Genomic DNA, 26122 nt, shown 5'->3' with positions numbered 1-26122 from the left:
TGGATATGTTCGTGCAATGGAGGTATCAGGGAAATGTGGGCTTGGGATGATAAGAAGAGGGTGCTATAGTAGATTCTTGAGCAATTGGTGTAGCTGATGGGAATGGAGAGGAATCACTCATCCCTATCAGAATGTGTTTCTCTCTTCTGGGGCCTTCCTCTAAGCACTTCCCTTATGCTATTTGCAGTCATTAACATTTTAGCTGAAATTACTGTTAACCATCTAACAGGTTCCTCTGGGGCTCACTTAGAGCTATCCTCTAATCCTGAATCAGGAGGACCTGCTTTCATGCCTAAGCTTTCACGCATGTGTTCAGCTTAGTGTTTTTGCAGTATTTCTTATAACTGGGGTCTCATCTGAACTGCAGCCAGGACTTCCCACTGGTTCCTCAAAGCTCTGGATCCCTATTTCCAACAAAGCTTTAAAAATTTCCCAATGAACTACCTAAAGGAGATAGGGTAGACACAGGCTGGCACAGAGTAGATGCTTAACAGATCTGAGCTTCATAACTTCGTTTTACTTTCTAGAATTTTTGCTGTTTTTTTTTTTTTTCTTTCCCTTGCTGGCTATTACAGGTTTGTTATGAGCTGTGGGCTTATGTAGTGACTGCTGGTGGTGTGGCATGAAGAGGCTACATTCATTCCAAGGATGCCAGCCCCCATTTTACTAAGGGAGAGCCCAGTGGTAGGAACACATAAGAAATGTAAGGAGCTATGTGGACTGATGAACTGTGGGATGCAGTCATGAACTTGGCTAGACCTTGTGAGTTGCTTATATTCTCTATTAATAGTTCAATTTTCCTTTTGAGAACACTTTATTTTGGAAGCTAGTGAAATGATTACATTTGGAAGAGTGTCTTCTTAGATCAGTAATATTTTAGACACAATAGCATGGTAAAAGGGAAGTCATGTGAATGTCAGGGGTTAAAGAGACTTGGCAATGAATCTGTCTTGATCATTTGTTGGCAGCTAGAACTTGGTTAAGTTACTTAGTTCCCTTGTGCCTCACTTTTCGTGCCCATAAAATGGGGGACACTAATTACCTACATTAGAGAGCTGTTATAAGGGCTAACCAGATAATGCTTACAAAATGACTAATGTTTAGTATCAGGAATCATATGGTGTAGTTTTCATGGTATCATGATAGAATTACGGCTAGGAGTTGAGGCATCTCCTTGTCTTGCCCAGCATATAATTCTCCCTTTCAATGAGTTCTAAGGGAGATAATTACATAAAAAAGTTCCATGGAGGTGGGAATTATCTGGTTATTACGTCTTTCATAGACACTTGGCATCTATCAATGGAGGAGTCATTTTATCACTAGTGAGTTCCCAAGTCGTCCCAAGTCTCCAATAGGAGGCTTACGTTTTAATCTGGGTTACAGCTTGTGACTTGGACTCAAGACCCATGTTGGCTTCTCTTCACCATCCCTTCCCTTCCCTTCCCCAGTAATTGTCAATCTCATTACCATATGCACCCAGCCTAAAGTGACAGGAAGAAATGAGAGAGCCCAGGAGGGCTGACCTGTAGGGAGGTTGTGGTTCAGTGTAATAGCCCCAAAGCATGGAGGAAACATGAAACAGGAGAGTGTGTGGCATGTGTAGGCATGATCTTTCCCACACAGTGGGTCCTTCTGTTTAAGATATGGACCAGTTTGTGTCATTTGTTCTTTGAGGAGTAATGTGAGAAGGAAGAAGGAAATAATGACCTTCAACCACAGTGCCTCCCCAGCCAATATAGTTAAGTGCTTAATAAATGATACTTCCCTTGACCTCTTTTATAGTGTTTTAAAATGAAGCATTTTATATGAACGGACCAATTTGTTCTTTTTACTGTATTCTGTCTCCTGTATTCATTTCCTCCCAAAACTGAGAAAATATCTGAGTGTTGGTGCTCCTTCCTCTGAAATGTACAGTGGACCCGTTCTAGCTGGGGATGGGGGAGGGATGTCTGTGTCTTTTTGTTACTGTTTCTGACAGGTTCGTTCCTTTCCCAGACTAGAAAAACACTGGGTTGAGAGCCAGAGGTCTCTGGTTTTAGGGATGGCCCAGTGAGGCCAGCCACTTCAGCTTTCTGGTTCTCAGCTTCCTCACATTTAATATATGGCGGTGGAGTGAGGGTGGAGTGATTTTCAAACTTTGTTCCTTGGACCGGAGGGGTTTTACAGTGAGGCTTTCATGCCATGTGTGGGAGTCAGGAAGGATGGAAAGGCTGTAGGGCCCAAGTGGGGTGAGCTCCTAGCCACCCACTCCACCCCATCCATCTACACCCATTCTGCTTCGATCTTTCATGTGTTGGGGTCCTGCACAGAACTTTGTAAGTTTCTGTTCTTTACAAGTCTGAAAATAGGGGCACCTGTGTGCCTCAGTTGGTTAAGTGTCTGACTCTTGGTTTCGGCTCAGGTTATGATCTCAGTTTCTGAGTTTGAGCCCCACATTGGGCACTGCGCTGACAGAGTGGACCCTGCTTGGGATTCTCTCTCTCTCTCTCTCTCTCTCTCTCTCTCTCTCTCTCTCCCTCTCTCTCTCCCTCTCTCTCTCCCTCTCTCCCCCTCTCTCCCTTTCTCTCTGCTCCTCCTTGCTGGCGCTGTCTCTCTCTCAAAACAAACAAACAAATAATAAATAAATAAATAAATAAATAAATTAAATAAATAAATAAATAAAGTCTGAAAATCTCAGACCTGGATGAACTCTAAAGCTGTGTTCTCCAATGCTTTGGCTACTGGTCACGCATAGCTACTGAGCACTTGAAAGGTGGCTAAGCTCTAGGAACCACCTCTGTTTCCTCCAGGACCCTGGGGAGTCAGACTCTCTGAGGGCTACATCAAGGTAATGTTGGCCTCTGAGAGGGATGGGGCCTGAGTCTTATTTGTTAATCACCAGACTTCGTTGGATGACAAATTGCTTTGACATGGTTAGCGATACAGGCTGTTAAAGTGGGATAGGTTGTGAGCTAATCACAGCTTAATAAGCCTTCTCATTTTCCGTTATAACCTATAAAGTACTCTTCCGTTTCTAAATTCTTGTGTGGAAAACTGTCCTTCAAGGTTCATTTTTTTTTTTTTTTTTAGGAAAGGGTAAGGTTAATGTGAGAATAGGATAATATTCAGTCAAGGGTGAGCAGACCTGGATGTTAGTGGGTTCTGCTGATTAATAGCTGCATGACTTTGGGGGATTCTCTGTTCCCTTTGGACATTGATTTACTCATCTATATACAGGTGATACCTTGCTCTGCCTACTGTTTATATGAAAAAGTATTTATTATGGACTGAATGTTTGTGTCCGCTACCCCCCCAAATTCATATATTAAAGCCCTAACCCCCAATGTGTTAGCATTTGGAGGTAGACCCTTTTGGGAGGTAATTAGGTTTATTGAAGTCATGAGGGTGGGTCTTATGATGGGATTAGTGTTCTTCTAAGAAAAGGAAGATACCAGAGCTCTCTCTGTGGCATGTGAGGATACAGCAAGAAGGCAGTGCAAAAAGGCAGCCAGATGTCCACAAATCAGAGGAAGGCCTTCACCAGAACTCAATCATAATGGGGGCACCTGGGTGGCTCAGTCTGTTGAGCATCTGACTTTGGCACAGGTCATGATCTCAAGGTTTGTGGGCCTGAGCCCCGTGTCAAGCTCTTTGCTGACAGCTCAGAGCCTGGAGCCCGCTTCGGATTCTGTGTCTCCCTCTTTCTCTCTGCCCCACTCCTGCTCATACTCTGTCTCTCTCTGTCTCAAAAATAAATATAAACATTAAAAAAAATTAGAAAAAAAAAACCCTCAATCATAATGGTCCCTTGATCTCAGGCTTCCCAGCCTCCACGACTATGAGAAATAAGTGTTGTTTAAACTTCCCATCTCTGGCATTTTGTCATAGCAACTTGAACTGTCTAAGACAGTGTTTGATAAATGAATAGTGAGAAGGCACACTAGTTATGAGTTACTTTAGAACTTTGGAAGTTTAATGCAGCGTCTTCCTCTGCTTGTCTAAACCTGGTTCTGATACTTTCCACGTGTGATTCTGAGTGAGGCACTAATTCTGTCTGGGCGTCTTAAGATTCCTTCTCCCTCAAGGTTCTGTGAAATCACAAATATGACTGAAGCCCACTGCTTTATATTTTCTGGGTCTCAAAAAGCATACACGTGTGTTTACTTATTTTAAAGAATTGTACCTCTTAAGTTGCAAAGGTAATATCTGCTCCTCATATAAAGTTCAAAAATTATAAAAGCATAGGAAATAAAAAAAAAGTGAAGGACTTTATCTCTTCATTTTCCCCAAATCTAATAGCTTGCTGTATTTCCCAGGTATCTCCTGTGTGTGTGTGTGTGTGTGTGTCTGTGTGTGTGTGTGTAATTTTTACTTGAGTTGAATCAGGCTACAGTTGTTTGCAACTATTTTTTTTTTTAATTTAATGGCATTCCAAGGTTATCTTTCTATATCTATATATTATGCTCTTTTTTCCTTTTTAGTATTTGCATGATGTTCCATTGCATTGTTGGAGAAGGTCATCAAGAAGATACGGGCCCATCAGTTGACTCGGGATCTAGACCTGGGCACAGAGGCTCCTCACCCCCTCTTATGTCCTTGGAATGTGTATTATGCCCACTGTTCCTTGTCTTATGGCCACCCAAGACGAGTCTTTAAATAAATTTCTTACTTAATAAGACTTAATAAAACTGCCACTTACCAATCTCTTCAGTCTCTCTTTGCCCTCCAAGTATGGGGGCCAGCTTTAGATTGAACCTGGGAAGCTCCCATGGTTGTGAACCAACATGCATGCATATGCTTAATTTATTTAGCTAATCCCTTACTAATGAGGATGTTATTTACTCATTTTATATTTGTTTTTTTTTACAATTATAGAAATGATATGTGCATATTGTAAGAAACATGAGCAGTAAAGAAAGGTATAAAATATAAAGCAAAGTTTTCTGACCCATTTCCATTTTTAATTTCTCAAATCAAATTCCCTAGTACTTATCACTTTGAATAGGTTTCAATTTCGTTTTTTTGCTGGCTATTCTTGTAGCTTTAAATAGTATACTTCTCTATTTGTTGATTCAACAATTTTAGACAGTATCTATTGACTGGCTGCTAGGAAAAATAAACAGGAGTCTGAAATTCAGTGACATGGAGGAAAGGACAACCTCTTAGAATAGGTGTCTCAATGTGTGTGTATCCTGATTTAATATTTATATGATGAAAGTTATTGATATAATCTATTATGAAGGTATTTTTTCTGTATTTCAAAAACTTTCCATGCTGGTGGGGTAGAAGGGTGGGATAATTTCAGTCTTCTACTATTTCATGAAACCAATGACCTGGAGGAATTATGTAGCATCAGCTTTATATACATGTTTATAATGACTCAGCCTTGCCTTGGGATTATTGGAGCACTTAAGAGAGGGGTCCAAGTTTTAATCCATGGGCTGCTGAGCGAACACTGATGAGAGCCTGGCAAGCACACGCTAGACATGGAATCCAGTGGCAAATGGCAAATTCAAGACACTTGCAGACAGATTTCAGTGTCAAACTTCTAAAGGTTGTATCTGAGCACAAGATGTGGGTGTGGGCTCAAGTATATTGGGCTAGTCAGATATTCCTGGGTCAGACACCATAGAGACCCCTGAAGTCCAAGTGAGTTCTAGGGTGGGGATGTCATCCAACACTGGTGCTGGGAAGTTTTATAATGTAGGCACTGAGAGAAAATAATTGGAAGTTTCCAATAGAGTTTTCTGCAGAAAAACTGTATTAGGTTACTAAAATGTTTCCTGCACTTAAAAAATGTTGTGCTCATGCTGAGTTGGAACTGGTAAACCGTTAAAGTGGTCTGCTACTCTGGTTTCACTATTATTAAGGAATTTATTTAAAGACAAGTCAAAATATAAAGGCAGTGGTAGAAAAGTAATCAGGTATGTATTTTAGGGTAAGGGATTTTCTGGCTGATGCATGTGGCTGTCTAGATTATAAGGAGTGAGAGCTATCCTGTCAGGGGGAGGGGAATTAGTTCACATTGCTCTTAAGGTCATATCTCCAACCCTATATCACTTAATAAACAGTGTTATTCATTACATCTTTGTGTGTGCATGTGAAATATGCCATTGTGCCATTGTGACCTTCTCATAAATGAAAACAGCTAGGGGCACTTGACTAAGAAGGCTAGAAAATCAGGTTCTGTTAATCTACTGAATAACCCCATGCAGGTCTTCAGACACTGCAGATCCTGGAGGTGGAATAAGGTATGAAGGACCCAGGCAGAAAGAAATTAGATAGGGTTCTGCAGCCTTGATTACCAGGCACGTGAGGGTTCTCTATATCTCTGGGAAGCTGTACAAAAGGCATAGGATTGAGTAGGACCATTCCTAATGGACCATGGAGCCTGGCTACCCTGGACTCAGGATTCGGATATAGTGGAGTCTGAGGGTGGCTGACCTTTTTTGGATAGTTCTGTGTGGGTGATGTATCATGCTATCAACCGGCCATCAGAACAGAGTGATAGCCAGTCTTTAGAATGAATCACTCAAGTTTAGTCCTTGGGATCAGGAAGAGTGTTAGGAGTAAAGGTTTGAAAAGGAAGATGATGGTAGTCATGGAGGTAGGATAGTGTAGACCAGTGGCTCTCCAAGAGTGGTTCTCAGCCTAGCCGAGTCAGAATCACCTGGGAACTTGTTAGAAATGCAAATCCTCAGGCACACTCCAGACCTACTAAATCAGAAACTCTGGAAGTAGGGCTGAGCAATCTGTGTTTTTAACACGCTCTAGGTAATTCTGATGAATACTATAGTTTGGGAACTAGTGCTATAGATTAACTAGCTACCTGTTCATTAACTTGAGATTACTTTGGTGATATTTACGTAGGCAAGAACAAGTGAAATATGAGTCAAAAAACTCAGATAAGTAAGTTACACATTTCTTCCAAACCTCTGCTATTGAGGGAAAGTTTATATATTTTTTATTATGTAAAGAAAGAACATTAGTTGAGAACTTCTTGTATGCTTGGCAGTGTGCTTAGTATTTTAGCTGCATTATTACCTTGAATTTCCCCATCTTCTTTATTAATTAGGTGCTATTTTTATTTCCATTTTACAGATGAAGAGACAGAAGGATTAAGGATCTCATTAAAGTGTTTGGAGCTAATAAGTGGCAGAGCTGAAATTTGAACCCAGGGAATTTCAGAAAATGAGCCTGACTTTCTTAACTGCTAAGCTGTACTAGACGATTCTTAATTTCCCATTACACCCTCTCCCTGTGTGAAGGACTGTGGACCATGAACCATTCGGTAATGTATATTGATTAGTGCTTTTCTGCTATGGGTATGATGTAAAACTGGTATTTTTCCTGTCATTGCTAACTTATTACTCTTCAATCTCTATAGAGTTAACAATTTCAACATATTTGTTTGCAGTTAAGCTCAGAGTTTAATGCTAAGTGAACTTCATATATACTATGTTTTAATCTTGCACTTGCTGAATTTATGCTTTTCCATTACACCTGTAAATCTCTCCCAGTCATAATATGAATGATTTACCATTTTCCTCTCAAGGATTTCCTTGTGTTGTGTTGGCACCTCCTATTATACTTTAGGACAAAGGTAAAAATAATAAGACTTGGTCATTTTAAATCAGCCCCAAATATTGTTTTAGGATAAGCATCCAATTATTATTATTTTTTTCTTGTGGTTAAGTTTTCTGTAATTGGAAATGTTGAGGTAATGCTGTTTTAAATTCCGAGTGTGAAAATACTTCTATAGGCATGAGTCCTCTCCTTGTGTGTATGAGCGATTGGGTATGGGTCAAAGAGACTTGGAACATTAATTTTAATTCAGAAGTGGTTCCAGAGAGACAAGTTAATTTTCAAAATCAGCCTGGTGAGAGTTGGGGCTTGGAAAATGCATTCAAGGAAAAATGTCTTATACTCTGCTAGAACAATTATGAGGTAATAGGCTAGGAGTAAACTGGCCACCAAGGTTTAGTAATGTTTCTAGAGTTGAGGCTGATTTGCCTGAAAATCTCAAATACCACATCTTGCTGATTCTAAGACAAATCACTTTTCACATTTTAATATTTATGAACTCAGAATACACCTTGTAGTTGATGAATATATGGTAGGATATTAACATGGAGGTTTTAGCTGAGGCTAAAGTAGGAAGTATATTTCAAAGTAGATGGTAGCAGAAGGAATCATGACTTTTTAGTGTTTAAATTCAAATTTTACTTTTAGTTGTGGCAAAATACACAGAGTATGAAATTGGCCATCGTAATCATTTTTAAGTGTACAATTCAGTAGCATTAAGTACATTGGCACTATTCTGCAACTGTCCACCTCCAGAAATTTCTCATCTTCTTAAACTGAAACTCTATACCCATCAAAGAGTAACCCCCCATGCTCCCCTCCCTCCAGCCTCTGACAACCACCATTCTTTCTGTCTCTATGAATCTGTCTACTTTAGGTACCTCATATACATGGAATCATATAGTATTTATCTTTTTGTGACTCGCTTATTTCATTTCACATACTGTCCATAATATTAATTTATGTTGTAGTACGTGTCAGAATTTCCTCCTTTTTTTAGGCCAAATAATTACTCCATTAGATGTATATACCACATTTTGTTTTTCTATTCAGCCATTGAAGGACATTTAGGTTACTTCCTCTTTTTGACAATTGTGAATAATGCTGCGTTATGAATACAGGTGTATAAATATGTGTTTGGGAACTTGCTTTTGACTCTTTTGGGTTTACACCCAAAAGGTGAATTGCCAGATCATAAGGTAATTCTACTTTTAATTTTTTGAGGAACCTCTGTACTTTTCTCCATAATGGTATCACCAGTTTGCATTCCCAACACCAGTGCACAAGTTACAATTTTTTTTACTTCCGTGCCAACTTTTGTTATTTTCCGGTTTCTTTTTAAAAACATTTTTTTAACGTTTATTTATTTTTGACGGAGAGAGAGACAGAACGTGAGTGGGGAGGGGCAGAGAGAGAGGGAGACACAGAATCTGAAGCAGGCTTCAGGCTCTGAGCTGTTAGCACAGAGCCTGAGATGGGGCTTGGGTCTTGAACCCATGAACTGTGAGATCATGACCTGAGTCGAAGTCAGACACTTAACTGACTGAACCATCCAGGGACCCTTGGTTTGTTTGTTTGTTTGTTTGTTTTTTTAACATTTATTTATTTATTTTGAGAGAGAAAGAGAGAGAGAGTGTGCATGTGCAAGCACAGGAGGGGCAGAGAGAGAGAGGGAGAGAGAGAATCCCGAGCGGGTTCCACACTGTAAGCACAGAGCCCAACGTGAAGCTCAGTCTCACAAACCAGAAGATCATGACCTGAGCCAAAATCAAGAGTTGGATGCTTAACGCACTGAGTCACCCAGGTGCCCCTTTCTAGTTTCTTGATGGTAGCCATCCTAATGGGTGTGAGGTGGAGGAATCATGACTCCTAAGGACCTTACTTTACACAGGAGATATAATAAAAGGGAAGAAATTGAATATTTAAGAATGACCTTGGGAGGAGGTTGTTGATGGAGAATTGCTGATTTGACCTCCTAGGGAGAATAAGTCAAAGTAAAACCTATGGAGAGGCATAAGTTGTGCTTTCTCGGTTTTCTTAAGGAGACTTTTCCCCTCTAAAGTCTAAGGAGACCACTTGGAGATCTAAAACATGCACCTGCTATCCAGCCATGGATAGTGTTGACATCAGCTCATGACAGTATTGGTCAGGTTAGAACCTTTCTGCTCCTTTGCCTCTTCTCCCACTCCTCACTATAGCTCTTGGGGAGGGAGGGTTGGGAACTGCCATAAGCAAGTTGTAGGTGGGAGTGGAAAGACTAGACTGGAAAAAGAAGAAGCAGCTGACGACATCCCATTGTCTGCACACTTTCTGTCTGCAGCAGACACAGATAAAGGAGGTAAAAAGCTTCAACTCTGTATCAAGACCATGTTTTGATTATGATGTAGGGTTGAGTATTCTAATTACCAAATTGAAACTGCCTTTTGTCACTTAAAGTAACAGTTGAACTTTTTTTTTTTTTTTTTTAAATTTTTTTTTTTTTTTCAATGTTTATTTATTTTTTTGGGGACAGAGAGAGACAGAGCATGAACGGGGGAGGGTCAGAGAGAGAGGGAGACACAGAATCGGAAACAGGCTCCAGGCTCCGAGCCATCAGCCCAGAGCCTGACGCGGGGCTCGAACTCACGGACCGCGAGATCGTGACCTGGCTGAAGTCGGACGCTTAACCGACTGCGCCACCCAGGCGCCCCACAGTTGAACTTTTTAATGACCTAAGAGAAACCAGAGAATTCATGGAGTCAACTTTCATTTTCATCCAGGGCAATAATAGTCTTGTGGAGCACATCTTAAGGGACAGAGAAAGACAAACATAAAATTGCTTTACGATTATATCCTGTGGGTTGGACTTACTCAGTGAATGGTTAAGTGCACATGTTCTCTGGTAATGTCTTCCCCCATTGAACCTCTGTCCCATGGTAATTAAGCTGATGGTGAGTTGTCCTTGGACAATTGAGAGAATGGTCGAAGATGTTTATGTGAGTCCTGTTAGGACATTTAGAAAGAGAAAACATTCCCAACTGTCATGTTTAGCTGTGGTGTGTTTGGCCTCAGGAAGACTGAACTAGTTTATTTGGAGGTGCCTAAGTAGGAGAAATGGGATAATCTCTTATGGCTGAATGAGGGATTGCACAGGTTTCCATCTCACACTCCCTCCAAGACAGTGGGATTCTTTGTTTCTAAAATGTTCAACTTGGGGCTCAGTTAATTAAGGGTACGACTCGATTTTGGCTCTGGTCATGATCCCAGGGTCATGGGATCCAGCCCCGTGTCAGGCTCCATGCTGAGCGTTGAACTTGCTTAGGATTCTCTCTCTCCCTCTGCCTCTGCATCCCTCCCCCTGCTTGTACATGCTCTCTCTCTCTAAATACATACATATGTACATACGTACTTAACTGACATCACGATCACCAGATCTTCACTGTTCTTTAGCCACACATTGACAGTTTTTTTTTTCTCTTTTTCTTTTTTGCTTGGAGTCTTAACAGTGTTACTGGATTGGGATGTTTTTAGTACTGAGAGTTTAGCACATGCACCCCAGTGTTAAAGCAGCGCTATCAACAACAGCTTTCCAAATTATGGAAAGAGCTCAAGTGTCCATTGACTGATGAGTGGATAAAGGAGATGTCATATACACACACACACACACACACACACACACACAATGGAATATTACAGGGATCAAAAATAATGAAATCTTGCCATTTGCAACAATGTGGATGGAACTAGAGTGTATTATGTTAAGTGAAATAAGTCAATTAGAGAAAGACAAATATTCTATGATTTCACTTGTATGTGGAATTTAAGAAACAAACCAGTTGCAGAAGGAAAGGAAAAATAAAATAAGATAAAAACAGGGAAGCTGTTAAAGAAAGAGAACAAACTGAGGGTTAATGGAGGGAGGTGGGTGGGGTGGATGGGCTAAAAGGAGTGATGGGCATTAAGGAGGGCACTTGTGATGAGCACTGGGTGTTATATGTAAGTGATAAATCACTAAATTCTCCTGAAACCAGTACTACACTATATATTAACTAATTTGAATCTAAATTAAACCAAAGGGAGAAAAAAATGCAGGGTTAACCACTTATTTAAGACTTAGGGAATATCAGATTGTATATGTTGGTCATGTTAAAATAGCTACTGACAAAAATCATTGGTTTTTTTTTTGGAAAAATATTTTTGTTTCTGTTGTATTACGTGAATGCTTCCAAATTATTTTTGGGTGAAATGTTCGTGTTAGGTATTTGGCATTGGTTAGATAGCAGTGTTCGTGGAGCAGTAGGTGCAACATTTATTTTTAGGAAGACAGAACTTTGCTGTTTAGTTATTATTGTTGTGGAGAGTCATGTGTGCATACTGGTCATCCTCAACACCACCAGAACTGCACCTAGCTCCAGATTCCACCAGAGGTCGTTTGCCTTTTGTCAGTAGTTGATGGGGAATAAATCAACATGCCTGCACAGTAAGATTTATTTCCTTTTAATTAGAAAAAACCAGAGGCAGGAAAGTCTTCATATGTGCTTCGGAGTCAAGTCTGCTTCTCTGTCTTCCCGTGGGTGGGCACCATCCTCAAGCTCACGGCAAGATGGCAGCAGGAGTTCTAGCAATACATTCAGTCACGACGATGGCTAGAAAGAGAAAAGAGGCTCCTTTCTTCCTTACACTTAAGGGAAATTTTCCTTGAAGTGCCTCTTTCCTTCCTCCACCACAGCTGACTTCTTTTATGTTTCTCATTGGCTGGGATTTGTGACATAACCTAAATCAGTAACTGGCAAGGGGCAAGGTGCTACCAGGATTGACTTATAAAGTCCCTGGGCGTGCTGATCAGTTGGTTTCTCTGGAAGCACAGGGGCAATGCAAGGATTCTGTTAGGGAGGAGAGTGAGCGGGATCCATACTTTGTAAACAGCTGATAATGTCTAATTACAAAAAAGGTGGATTTTCAGAAAAGCCCTGTGACCACCCCTGGTTCAAAGACATTTTATTCAGATGAAAAGAATACTCTTTGTTGGATCACAAAATGTTCATTACATTAAAGCTAGAGAGAACCTTAGATATTGTCTAGCCTTAGATATAGTCTAGGCTCAGAGAATGAAGGTGACTTCCCCAAATCGCAGTTAGTAAACAGCAAGCCTATGGACGGCAAGCCTATGGACAGTTCTAGGGCAATAATAGACCAATGACTACTACTTCATTGCTCTTGATCATGGCAGAGGGTCAGACACTGAATTGAAATGGAAGGAGAGAACAAAGAGAGTTTCAGTGGCAACTGTCTGTGGTATAGTCTGTGGGAGATACAGACCTGAGCTGAAGCCAACTTTTCCTTTGAAGGATCAGATAGTAAATATTTCAGGTTTTCTCGTCTAGTGGTTTCTGTTGCAACTATCCAACTTTGCGATTGCAGTGTGAAACCAATGACTGTGCTTCTCTAGCAGTTTATTTACAAAAACAGGAAATGGGCAGAACTTGACCAGTGGTCTGTAGTTTGCTGACCCTTGGTTCCATGCTTCCGAAAGATTGATCTTCTGGTTTCAGTGTCAGTACAAAAATGGTTTTGAGATGGACCAGATGGGTTTTTAGAACAGGCTCAAGTATTTGCATTTTCCCCAAACCCAAAGTCAAAGGCCTTCCACGTTGTTTACATGTAATGGAAACTACTCTTTATCCAGTCAATTTATCATGACAACTGGTGCATTCAGTATATTAAGCAGACTCCTCGTTTATTTCACTGAATTGATCGGTCAAGCAGTCAAAATAGTGTGCTCTTGCCAAGGCATAACCTTGATGTAAGGTTCAGACAGCTAATCCTCCAGGAACCAATGTACCTGAAAGTTGGTTTACCTGTTATCTCCATATCTTATTGAGCCTCATATGAGGACATCTAATTAAATCACACTCTGAATGAGGGCACATCTTGCGTTAGAATTAATTTAGCCAAATAATTAGGAAACTTCTAAAGTTGTTGCAAAAATTGGTAACAGGAAGTCATTTGCAAATTGCTTAAACATTCATATCCTGGGAGACATAGGTCAACTATATTTGGCTGGGAAGTCATATGATGGATGCATGGCCTGAAGTCTTAAGGAGAGAAACAGTGATTTGTATTCAGGGAAACTGCTTTTTTAAAACTCTCAGAAGGAAGGGCGAGATCTCTGTTCCATTTTCTGGAACAATCACTGAGGCTGTGCGTAATCATTTTGACTGAGCAGTTTCGACTTGTCCGATACAAACATATAATGACTTTATCTTTATTATTGGACGGTGTCAGTAGAGCTTCCCTTTCTTGCTGAGAAGATGACACATTTAAAGACCGTTGAGGAAGATTCCCTATTTTATAGTCACCTTTGGAATTAATATAGTCTCAGTCCAGTTCTTAAAATCTTCTTTTTTTAAAAAATTTTTAATTAAAAATTAAAAAAAAAACTTTTCCTATTCTTTTGGAAAGCTTATTCACACATTAATTTTAGGACTTCACTTTTCCCCACTTTTTTCAAACTGGCTTTCCGTCTGGACCCTTGGAGTGTTTATAGGAAATGTGGTCTGCTTTCTCACCGTGTTTTTCCTCTGGTGTCTGGGTGTTGAGGTGCTGGAAGGCCAAGTGCCATCTTTTTGTAGAAGTGCTGGTACGGAATTGGCTGTCCTCATCAGGTGTTTGTAATTACTGTTCCATTCTGTGAACAATTCCATACTGGAGGCAGCAAGCTTCCTTCCCTTGTCTATGGCTTGTGGTGCCGTCTCAGCTATCTGCCTACATTTCTGTCAGAGGGTGAGAATCCACATGCTCATTCTCTCAGGGGCACATCCTTTGGTTCCTGAGGGCCCTCAAGGCAAACTTCCCTGGGGAAGTCCCCTGTGTGAGAGATCTGACTGAAGCTCACTCTTTTCTCTCCTAACTCCCAGTCCATCATGGGCACCCATCTAGCAGCTTGTTGCTGCTGAGTTCCTCCTGCCCAGCAAGACAGACCCAGTTGGATGTGTGCCCAGTGCAGTTGTCCAGGGCCTGTGCTCAGAATGGCCCCATACCTGAGGTCTCATGCTCTGAGGGTGCCATCTTGAAATTGTTAAAAATTTTAAAAAAATGTGTATTTACTTTTGAGAGAGAGAGAAAGTGTGTGGGCAGGGGAGGATCAGAGAGAGGGGGACAGAGGATCTGAAGCAGGCTCCATGCTCAAAGCAGAGAGCCCGATGTGGGGCTTTGATCTCCTGAACCGTGAGATTATGACCTGAGCCGAAGTAGGATGCTTAACCGCCTGATCCATCCAGGTGTTCCAGCAATTTTATCTTTGAATTTGTGTTTTGGAAGTGGAGGGAGATGGGAGAATGGGGCCTGTGCCAGGGGCTTAGAGTCTTGGTCCCTGCACGCACGGACTTATAATTTCCTGCCTCCTTAGCAACAGGGCATGCCCTTTCTCTACCCCTTCATGCTTGGACCCCTGCCTGGCTCCCAGCCCCATCCTTGTTTTGCAGCTGCTGTTGCCCTCTGCCTCTGACCATGTCTGCGTGTGCAGAAAAGGCCTGTGTGAGGACCCAGGCCTGGCTTGGGTTGGTGTGTGTTGCATTGTATCATGGGACAGAACACGGAGGCATCTGTCCCTGCCCCAGGATGGTGTCTCATTTATCAATGATGAAGGCTGGGAAACCATTTCAGACTTTTTGGATCCTGACGGACCCCAGGACCCGCCGTGAGCTGGGGCGTTCTTTTAGCTCCACCTTGGAGAATTTTGAGATTTTATTCTTAACAGTGCCTTGACTCTGCTCAAATCCTGTTCTTTTCAGTCGCCTCTTGGGGCAGAAAATCCTCCATCTGGTTCTCTTCCCATTCTGATTACAAGTGTTCACATGGATCCTCAGCATTAAAGGAATTCATGGTGGGCCCGGGTTGACGGGCTTTTTCACTGAAATGAGAGTCTCACCCAGCAACTACATTTCAATGCTGTGTACATTCTTGTATTCAATTTCACCCTTCCTGAACAGCTAGGGAACTTCTTCCCCCTCTGTAGCGTTTGGCTTGAGTTTTCTGCACATTTTCTCTTTACATTTGGTGTGTTAGAAACAGCCATAATGATCTTCCTAAGAGTTTCTAAGGCTTCCACTAACCCCGAAACTAAGCCTTACTTTTCTTGTGGGTACAATGGGAAAGTTAAAACCAGTCCCATTCACTTCACATGGTATTTTTGTAAGAGGTCAATAGGATGATAATTGTCAAACCTCTAACATTTTCAGAGTTCTGTGTCTGAGGTCTCTGTGATCTGAATCTAAGTAAAGGCCAGTCCTAGGCATCCACGACATTCCTTTGGGTGACAGCTGTTTGTTGATGGGGTGCACAAAATAAAACACAAAATAAAACACAATCCACGGAGGCTCCAGATTATGAAGTGAGGTTTAATTAAAATGAGGATTTCTTGGTGAAAATGTAGTCCTCCGGATGAGAGGAGTTGGGCTGTGGCTCTCTTTGCCGTGTAGCTGCACATGAGGGAGGGGTACTTAATCTTGAGAGCAGGCTGATTTATGTGTCTGAGGGAAGTGTGTTTGACAAAATAGAATTGGGTACTTTTACGTCCTAAGGATCTTGGTGTGATGTGAATTTGGTACTTCTTTAAACATTTTTCTTAATGTTTTATCTTTATTTTGGGGGGGTGGAAGGAGAGACAGAAAGGGGGAGACAGAGGACCTGAAGTGGCTCTGCACTGACAGCAGAGAGCCCAACATGGGGTTCGAACCCAGGAACCGTGAGATTATGATCTGAGCTGAAGTCAGATGCTCAACCGACTGAGCCACCCAGGTGCTCCTGAATTTGGTACTTCTAAAGTCCAGCTGTGTTTCTCTAGGCATATTTTTTTCCTGCTTTGATCTTCTCTCAAGCTGCCTCTCAAAGGAGATCATTCATGCTCCCCCCCCCCCCCCACCTAATTATTCTTCTGTGTTACCTCTATTACCTCACCAAAGCAAACCAAACCTCCCCCTGCTGCAGATCAACTCCACTCCTAGCCTGCAACACAGGCTTGTGTTTTCGGACTCAGGATGTCCCGCAGATTGGATACCTGCCCAGACTTCAGATGTTTGTTGTCTGGGCTGGCATATGATGACAACATCGGGCCGACTTCTAGGGACCCTGCTCCTCTGCTGTTGTTTACCAGCTTCCAATTCCATCTGGTCTTGCTGACAGGAACCTTGACACCATCTGCAAAAATTGGAATAAAACCGTTTTGGTCTGTAGGAAAGGAAAATCGCAAGTTGAAGCTTTTTTGGGAAATGTCATGTTCACTCCTTCAAGGAAAAATGGAAGGGGGCATTTGTTAATATGCGTTCATGTATTTGGTGGACTTCTGGAGTGGACACATCTATAGGTATGACCTTTGAGGGTACTGACTGCTTTTCTCTTCAGTCGGGTAAATACAGACTGAAGGAAATCCAAGATATGGCAGTATTTCAGGATGGGTTTTGATGATGAATTGACATTAAGGTTGTGTTTATACATATTAAGGCCACCTCTTCTTATACTACAATGGGGTCAATGTGTTTGCCTGTGATTACGGCATGTAAAGATGGTAGTCACGTGCTTTTCTTATCACTCAAGGAGTTCACTTACGTATGACATTAACCTCCACAGAAAGCTGTAATCCTACCCAGGACAAGGGGTAATAATAATATAATAGTAATAGCTAAAATTTACACAGTGCTAAGTGCCTTGCGTTGCTCTGAATGCTTTACAAATATTGACCCAACTCCCACACACAACCGGAGAGGGTAGTATTCTTATGATTATGCCAATTTTACAGATGAAACTGTAGCACAGAGAAGGTGAGTAGCATCCAGGGCACTCAGCCAGTAAGTGTAGAGCCAAGATTTGGAAGTGGGTTGTTTGGCTTCCATCAGTAGAGTTAGGACTAGCCTTTATACTGTAGGGGATCACTATATACTTTGCTAACTATATTTTGTGTTTAGTCCTCACTTAGGACTATTTGCTGGGCATTCTCCATTTGCTGCTCAGATTTATTCTCCTCCCCTCTGTATCCTGCGCTGGCTCAGAGAGGCTTTTCCTCTCTGGACTGCATCCCTTCCTTACTTCCAATTTCCATTTAACTTCAATGAATGGGAGGCACAAAAAGAGATGAGAAGCTGGGCATTTATTGGCTGTGAACCACCCCCCACCCCATGGCTGCACTCTTGGTGGGTGGCCCAGTTCTCTGCAGGTCTGGTAACACTCCTGTCTACCCCTTTATTCAAGGTGAGGGGGATAGAGTCTTCCAGCCTGTGTAAGTCCTGCTGCTTCTCCATCACTGGGGGTTCCCTGAGCCCTGTGCACACCTTTTTGAAAAGCTCTGCATTAAAATTTAACACTTTGGGTATGTCGTTTATTTGTGTAGGAATTCTGACAGATACAGGCTTCTGCCGAGAGTTCATCTATTGTCCCCACTTGAGTTGCTAGTACTCAAGTGTTTTTACAATTTAGCAAGTATTTTTACATTTGATATTTTAAGAATGATTAAGTAAAAGATAAATGAAACAAAAAAGTTAAAATTGATGGTAGGACCAGACAGGACATATTATTTTGGCTTAGACTAGGCATGAATAATAATCCCATACTTGTAAAAATTCTTACTCTTTTCCAGGTGCTTTTTGATGCATTTTTTTTTTTATGTTTATTTATTTTTGAGAGAGAGAGCATGAACGGGGGAGGGTCAGAGAGAGAGGGAGACACAGAATCCGAAGCAGGCTCCAGGCTCTGAGCTGTCAGCACAGAGCCCGACGTGGGGCTTGAACTCACGGACCGTGAGATCATGACCTGAGCCGAAGTCGGATGCTTAACCGACTGAGCCACCCAGGTGCCCCTTGATGCATTTGTTAATAACAACTCTAGCTAACAGTTACAAGTTCCATGTACCCTACTGAGGACTTTACATAACTTATATGAAATCTTCAGAACAATCCTAGGAGGTAGAACCCTATTATCCTCATGTTGTATATGAAGGCATGGAAGTTCAGAGAGATGAAACAAATTGGTTAAGACTGTGTAGTTAGTAATTTGTGTGTATGGGATTTATACCCAGGCAGCTGATGCCAGAGTCCACGCTCTTAAGCTATATACTTAGGCCTCCTGCATCTGAATTTGCTCCTGAAGCATCTTGGGAAGTAGGCCAGGCAGACATAATTTTCTTCCCTTTATTATAGTAGAGTAAACCAAAGCACAGTGAGTTGAAGTGACTTCTCTGAGATCACAGAACTAATTAGCATATACTTATAGATGGCAGAACTGGTGATTATTGGGAAATCTTGCTGCAGAAATCGCCTTTGTGGTAGTTTTGGTTTGTGCAAAGAGCAATGGGCTTAGAGTTAAGAGGTGTGGGTTTAAATCCTGAGACTTCTAGCTACTTGACCTTGAGATATTTAGCTTCTGAGGCTTTGTGATTTCATTAGAGAAATGGGAGAAGTAATTCCTCCTTCACAGGGTGTGTGAGGATGAAAAAAGTAATTACATCAAAGTGTTTATCACAGTAGTTGTTTTACTTTATCTATCTATCTATCTATCTATCTATCTATCTATCTATCTATCTATCTATCTAGAGTATTCAAGGGAGAGGGGTAGAGGGAAAGGGAGAGAGAGAGAATCTTAAGCAGTCTCCATGCCCAGAGCAGAGACTGACATGGGGCTCCATCTCATAAGCCATGAGATCGTGACCTGAGCCGATATCAAGAGTCAGATGTTTAACCAACTGAGCCACCCAGGTGCCCCAGTTAAATATATGTTTTTAAAAATGCCTCCATAAATGATCAAAGGGTAGAGCCATGAATTGAGGGACAGACATGGAAGCAAAGGATGTTTGGCTCCTCACACCCTCATGGGCATGAGGAAATGAGTCTCATGTGTGTGTAATAACTTCCAGAGAAGTCTGTAGTGGACAGGCAAAACTTCATCCACCCCTAAACGTGGACTGAACGCTGCTCTAGGTGACTGAAGAATTTGGATTTTACATCAGTGTGATGGCTTTACTTTTGTGATGTGCATTATAGTAAAAACTAACTACAATTCTGACATGCAGCAAGGAACACCTTGAGGCAAAGCTTTCCTTGGTAGTACATTAAGTGCGTTTATGTAAGGACAATGGATTCACAAATAGAATAACTGTATCTGTAACAGTGCTGCCTTGACTGTGTGGTTTTAGGGTTCCTTCTCAAGTGAATTTGAAATGTCAGGCTTTCTTTTAATCATCACGGCAGGAAGTAATTTCTCACCCCTTTGAACGGTGCCTGAACTTAACATCCGTGCCATTTCTCTGAACGTAATATTTCTGGCTTGGAAATGATTATTTGTGTATTTTTTCTCTTCAAATTGAGAGCTAATATATTTTTTAAAAAACACTGTATCCTTTGCTACTGAATATTGAATGTGTTATAAATGAATTAAGTGATTTTCTTTGTGATCTACGTTATGCCATGGGGCTTCTGCCATTCTTTCAAAACACTGAGCATCCTCGGTGTGCCAGGGATTCGGCAGGGCATGGGGGTACAGGTGCAGATAATTACTGTATGATCTTTGAAGTTCTATAAAAGGCTGTCCTTTGGTGGTAACATTCAAAAGCAGTGTGTTCACAAAACACTGGTAGATGATCCACATAGGTTATTTTCCTTGCTAAGAACCAGAATAAACGAGTACAACAAAGCCTCCCACTCCCAGAATACTTAGGGAATGGAGTGTTTTGGTTTCTGGGGTTAATCCACAGGCCATTTGTGGTTGTGAAAATGCAACGGAAGCCTTGTCACCACTGAAAGTATCTGGAAGCCCCACGAGATGGCGCTATGTCTCTAAGAAAGAAGAGCTTTTAACAAACGAGTCGAATTTGAATTCAGGATATTCTTGCCATGATGATAATTTCCCTCGTTTTTCAGGGAGGCGCATGTCTGGAAAATGTTAATCACTCAATTCACATTCATTGAATAAATGCTGAATGAAAAGTTTAGTTTTTAGTTTTAGTTTTAAAGGTTTGGTTGATAAAGAGGTCACCAGAAATTCACTCAGAATACAGAGCTGAAATTTCCAAGAAAGGATTTAACACATTTTTACAATGTTTAACTTATTTGCAGAAAAATTAAAAAAAAAGAAAAACAAAGAAAAATGACAGGAGGATCAGAACTAAGCAAATAGTTTTGCGAGTGGATTTGCAGACATCAGAGGAGGCAGTGTGAATTGCAACTGGCTTTACTTGATTATACTCTTCGATTTAATTTTCTAAATTAAAAGTAATACATGGGGCACCTGGGTGGCCCAGCTGGTTAAACGTCTGACTTCAGCTCAGGTCATGATCTCACAGATGGTGGGTTTGATCCCCACGTGGGGCTCTGTGCTGACAGCTCGGAGCCTGGAGCCTGCTTTGGATTCTGTGTCTCCCTCTCTCTCTGCCCCTCCCCTGCTCATGCTCTGTCTTTCTCTGTCTCAAAAATAAATAAACATTAAAAAAAAAGTAATACAAACTTATTGTAAAATATAGACAACACACACACACACACACATTATAAAATAGAACTGAGTTGCTCTTCATATCCTACCCCCAGATATAGCCCATTCAGTTCCTTAACTATGCATTTAAAGCACATTTCTTTTTATTTTTTATTTTTTTTAATGTTTATTTATTTTTGAGACAGAGAGAGACAGAGCATGAACAGGGGAGGGTCAGAGAGAGAGGGAGACACAGAATCTGAAACGGGCTCCAGGCTCTGAGCTGTCAGCACAGAGCCTGACGCGGGGCTCGAACTCACGGACGTGAGATCATGACCTGAGCCGAAGTCAGACGTTTAACCGACTGAGCCACCCAGGCGCCCCATAGCACATTTCTTTTTAAAGTGAGAGACTGAATTTCCAAAAGGACAATAGCCAGACTGTACGTAAAAATAGAACTCTGACCTACAATTCACAACAACCAGCCCAGGAAAGCAATCTGCTACATACATACATACCTACATACATGCATACATACATGCATACACATACATACATACATGCATACATACACACATATATATATATATATATATATATATATATATATATATATATGTCACACTTGTAGGAAGTCAGACCATTATATTACCATTATATTTGGCAACAGTTCCAGGAAGTGAACAATAACTTCTGCACCATCAGCCCCAAATAGCCAGGACTTGATTAATCACTGACCGCTTCCTTAATTTCTGTCCAAGCTTCCAATTTGGGACTAACCAGAGAAAGCAAATATGCTCCCCTAAACGATCTCATAGGATTCCCCACTTTTAAGCCCACCTACAGCTCCCCTATGTTGATGGTCTCCAATCAGGGCAGACCTGAAACCTTCTCTTTCTTCTCCTCTAAAGCTTTCCCGCTTCTCTGCGTGGCTTGGAGTCTGCTAAATGCCTCTGATGGTGCCTGACTCTCTTGCTGTGGGAAGCTCTATGTAAATAGCTTTTGCTTGCTCTCATTTGGTTGGTCTTCATTTATTTTCACAGTAGAATTAGGTTTATTTTCTGAACAGTATGTATTTGAGTCCTGCTGTTCCAGAGGCTGGGATACAGACACAGTTCCTGCCCATGTGATGCTTACATTTTAGTGGAGGAGAAGAAGGAAGTGAATAGTGTGTATAAACCATGTTAGGGAATGCCATGTGTTCTGAAGGGAAACAGAGCAGTGTCGAAGGGTTGAGAGAGACATGGTATTATTGAACTAAGACAGGAGAGCGTTTGGCTGGCTCAGTCTGTAGAGCATGTGACTCTTGATCTTGGGTTGTAAGTTCAAGCCCCACATTAGATATAGAGATTACTTAAGAATAAGGTCTTTTTTTTTTTTTTAGGAAAAAGGCCCCTCTGTTGAGCTGAGAGTCCTGGGTAAATAATGAAAAGGGCCACATGGCTGTGTGGGGAGAGGGCTGCAGACTGAGAGAGCAGGCCTGCAAAGACTCTGCATGGGGACCATGCTTTATTGTTGTGGGGAAACCAGAGGGCCAGGGTTGCTGAAGCAGTGTGAGCTGAAGCTGAGTTTCCAAACTGCTTTGACTGTGACACCGTCGATGTGCGATGTACGTTTTACCTCCTGACTCCACATACAATGTGTACACTGTTGTGGGCTGAAACACGTATGTTGAAGACTTAACCCCAGTAACTGGGAATGTAAATTTTTTTGGAAAAGGGTTGTTGCCAGTGTAATCAGTAAGATGAAATCACATTTGTAGGGCAGGCCCTTAAAGTGATGGGTGTTCTTATAACAAGAGAAGAGACACAGACACAGACGCACTTGAGGAGAATGTCATGTTGCGATGGAGGCAGAAGTTGAAGGGCTGCCGCCACAAGCCACGGAGTGCTAGTGATTTCCAGCAACTGTGAGAAGCTAGAAGAGGCAAGGAATGATTCTCCTACGCGCTTCAGAGGTAGCGTGGCCCTCATGACACCTTGATACTATACTTCTGGCCCCCAGAACTGTGAGATGATAAATTTCTATTACTTTAGGCCACCCAATTTGTGGTATTTTGTTATGGTAACCCTAGGAAACTTCTGGCACACCTCGTTTTATTGTGCTTCATGTTAATGCACCTTGTAGTTACTGTGGTTTTTACAAACTGAAGGTTTGTGGTGACCCTGCATTGAGCACGTCTTTTGACATCATTTGCCCACAGCATTTGCTCACTTATGTCTCTGTCACATTTTGGTAATTCTTGAAATAGTTCAAATTTTTTCATCATAATTACATTTGTTTTGGTGATCTGTGATCAGTTAAGATTTGCTGAAAGCTCAGATAATGGTTAGCATTTTTTTTCAAAAATTTATTCTTGAGAGAGAGAGTGTGTGAGCAAGTGAGCAGGGGAGGGGCAGAGAGAGAGAGGGAGAAAGAGAGAGAGAAAAAGAGAGAGAGAATCCCAAGCAGGCTCCACAGTGTCAGCACAGAGCCCTATATGGGGCTTGAACCCACGAATCGTGAAATCATGACCTGAGCCAAAATCAAGAGTTGGATGCTTAACTGACTGAGCCACCCAGTGCCCCTGCATTTTTTTTTTTAGCAATAAAGTATTTTTAATTAAGGTATATACTTTTTTTTTTAAAGAAATAATGCTATTGCACACTTGATAGGGTTCAGTATAGAGCAAACATAACTTTTATACGCATTGGGAAACAAAAAATTCATTTGACTCCCTTTATTGTGATATCTGCTTTATCGTGCTGGTCTGGAATTGAACCTGCGACATCTTCCAGGTGTGTCTGGAATGTGTGAACATGCACACACATACACCCAGAGGAACACAGGCTACTAATCCACACTTACCCTTATTACCTATAGTTCACTGACAGTTCCATTCCATTCCATGTCACGACATTGCATGTTGGTCAGGACCCTAGAATGATTTCCTGACCCCATCTCCCAACACCCTGTCCTCTGCGATTGAAGAACATTGATCAGATGGAAGAGTAGTGAGACAAGAGGCCAGGGAAAGAGCCAGCGCCAGATAATATAGGCCGTGGCGGGGTGGGGGTGGACTGCAGCTCTTCCTACAAGTGCTGGGAAAGCCGTTGGCAGGGATTTTTTTTTTTTCCTTTTCTAAGGATGTACATGTGAGACACGATCCAATTGATCTGTTAAGGGGCAGTAAGAGCTGCCATCTAGAGAATAACACTTAGGAGACCAGGGTGGAAGCAGGGAGAGCAGTAGGGGCACAATGTAGCAAGCCAGTCACGAGATAGTGCTGGCCTGAACTATGACTAAAAAACACATAAGACATATGGGAATGCATCACTCTATATGAAAACTGGGTGTTGCTTTTTTTTCCCTTAAAAGTTGGCTTTCTTTACTTCTGGGGACAATTAAGAAGTTTGGTTTTACTATCTATTCTATTGTGCACCAATGACAGGCTCTAGGAACTCCCTTTGAGGAGTTAATATTGTCTTCATATTCCTTTCTCCAACTTTGTTGAATTCCAGAAGAAAATGGAGTAGAACAGACCCTCATCTTTCTTGACCATCTTGTCTTGTTTTAGGCGTTACTACACCAATGCTCTTGTGTGTTCTCTGGACTGTAATGTACACTGATATACTTTACTAAAGGATCAAGCACTCTTGTAAGAATATTGGGGCATGAAAGGCTGAACCAATACTGGGCTAGGTTTCTCTTTGAGCCACACAGGGATAGCACTGCAGTACTTTGTACTGGAAAATGCCTTTCATACATGTTCTTTCCAGTTCTGATCTCTTCTCCCTCCTTAGGTCATCCCATCTTCATTTGCAAAGTGCTCTTTAAGCCCTTGTCTCCAGCAATCGACTCTCTTCTCAGGGCTACTCTTTCACATGAGAATCGATTCTGATGTTCTGTTACTTTTCTCTTCCAAGAAATAAATAGGTTTCATCGGTGAGCAGCTGTCCTGGGCTCAGTCTCAAAGCCTGTGGATGGGGGAGATTCCAGTCCTATAAATGAGGAGGAAACCATTAATTCTCTAATTATATATGTTAGTCTTTCCACCAGGGAGAACCATGAGTCTGTTGTTCTCTTACTAGTGAGAAAGAGAAAAACAGACCCTGACATGTGAGAACTGGCCTTGATGTTCTCTTGTTAACAAAATTTCATGGACCATTAAGATCAGATAAGTCCACTCTGTGAGTGGGATGAATCAAGATGAAAATGAGACCACACGAGAATATAGACAAAACATATCACTGTCCAAGCCACAAGATGACCAAACTTCCCCCATCCTGGATAATATGAATGATGGCTGCTTCTTTATTAATTACAGTTTTAATCTTTCTCTATTCCTTTCTTCTAAGTAAGATTTATTAAATCACTCAAACACAAACACAGTATTTACCTCCACTTTCTGACAGCATGCAGTTTGGAACTAAGCCAGCTTCTTGGAACTCTCCTTAAAATCACCAAAAATATTGTGGTCCTGCTCTGATCAAGATGGAATAATGGGGGAGAATTTGATAGAATTGGATCCACCCTCCCACCTTATAGGTTAGTCTTTACAAGACTGAAAAACTGGACAAAATATATAAAACAATGACATTCAAGACACTGGATGTTAGGCAAAAAAAAAAAAAAAAAAAAAAAGAAACAACCCCCCCCCCAAACCATGGTTACCTCTGAGAGATGGAAAACAAATGAGGTGAAACTTAAGAATATAGAAGCTTATGGCCTAAGGAAAGTTTCCAGAACTCAGTGCAGGAATGGGGAAAGCCGAGCAAAATTCTCTTCCTAAGTCTAGGGAGACCAATGTGCCTAGTTTGCAGGACAGAATAAAGGAGAAGAGATAACTGCACAAAGGGAAAACTCTGGAGTGTCTCCTTTGAGTATTCAGTTGACTCTGACTCAGCATATGCTTTTCAGGAAATATACTGAGGCAGGAGTAGAAACCTCTACAAAGTGTTAGAGGGCATCATGCCAGAATTCACATTGGATCAGGAACTGTGCTTATTTCCAACAGTCAGTGTGGAAAGGTGATATTTCATGGGGTGTTGGATAGACTTCTTGTGGTCTTGCCTCAATACTGGGAAAAACAGCGTCAGACTAAATGCAGATCTTGTTCTCACAAATAAAGCTCAAGTAAGACTCAACA

General features: G+C 41.5%; 1 long non-coding RNA gene across 3 annotated transcripts in view; it reads left to right on the top strand.

Moving 5' to 3' along the window:
- The window catches only part of LOC147575629 (uncharacterized), a 440855-nt gene that overhangs the window by 68241 nt on the left and 346492 nt on the right, over nt 1-26122 (top strand). For all 3 annotated transcript variants that reach the window (XR_015242571.1, XR_015242570.1, XR_015242569.1), the window contains exon 2: nt 7081-7270. This is a non-coding gene — a long non-coding RNA (uncharacterized LOC147575629). The remainder of the gene's footprint in view (nt 1-7080; nt 7271-26122) is intronic.

This window comes from Puma concolor, chromosome D3 (assembly GCF_028749965.1).
Source record: "Puma concolor isolate L17-30 chromosome D3, mPumCon1.1.hap2, whole genome shotgun sequence".
Classification (NCBI taxonomy): Eukaryota; Metazoa; Chordata; class Mammalia; order Carnivora; family Felidae; genus Puma; species Puma concolor.
This window is presented reverse-complemented; position numbering and strand designations above follow the sequence as displayed.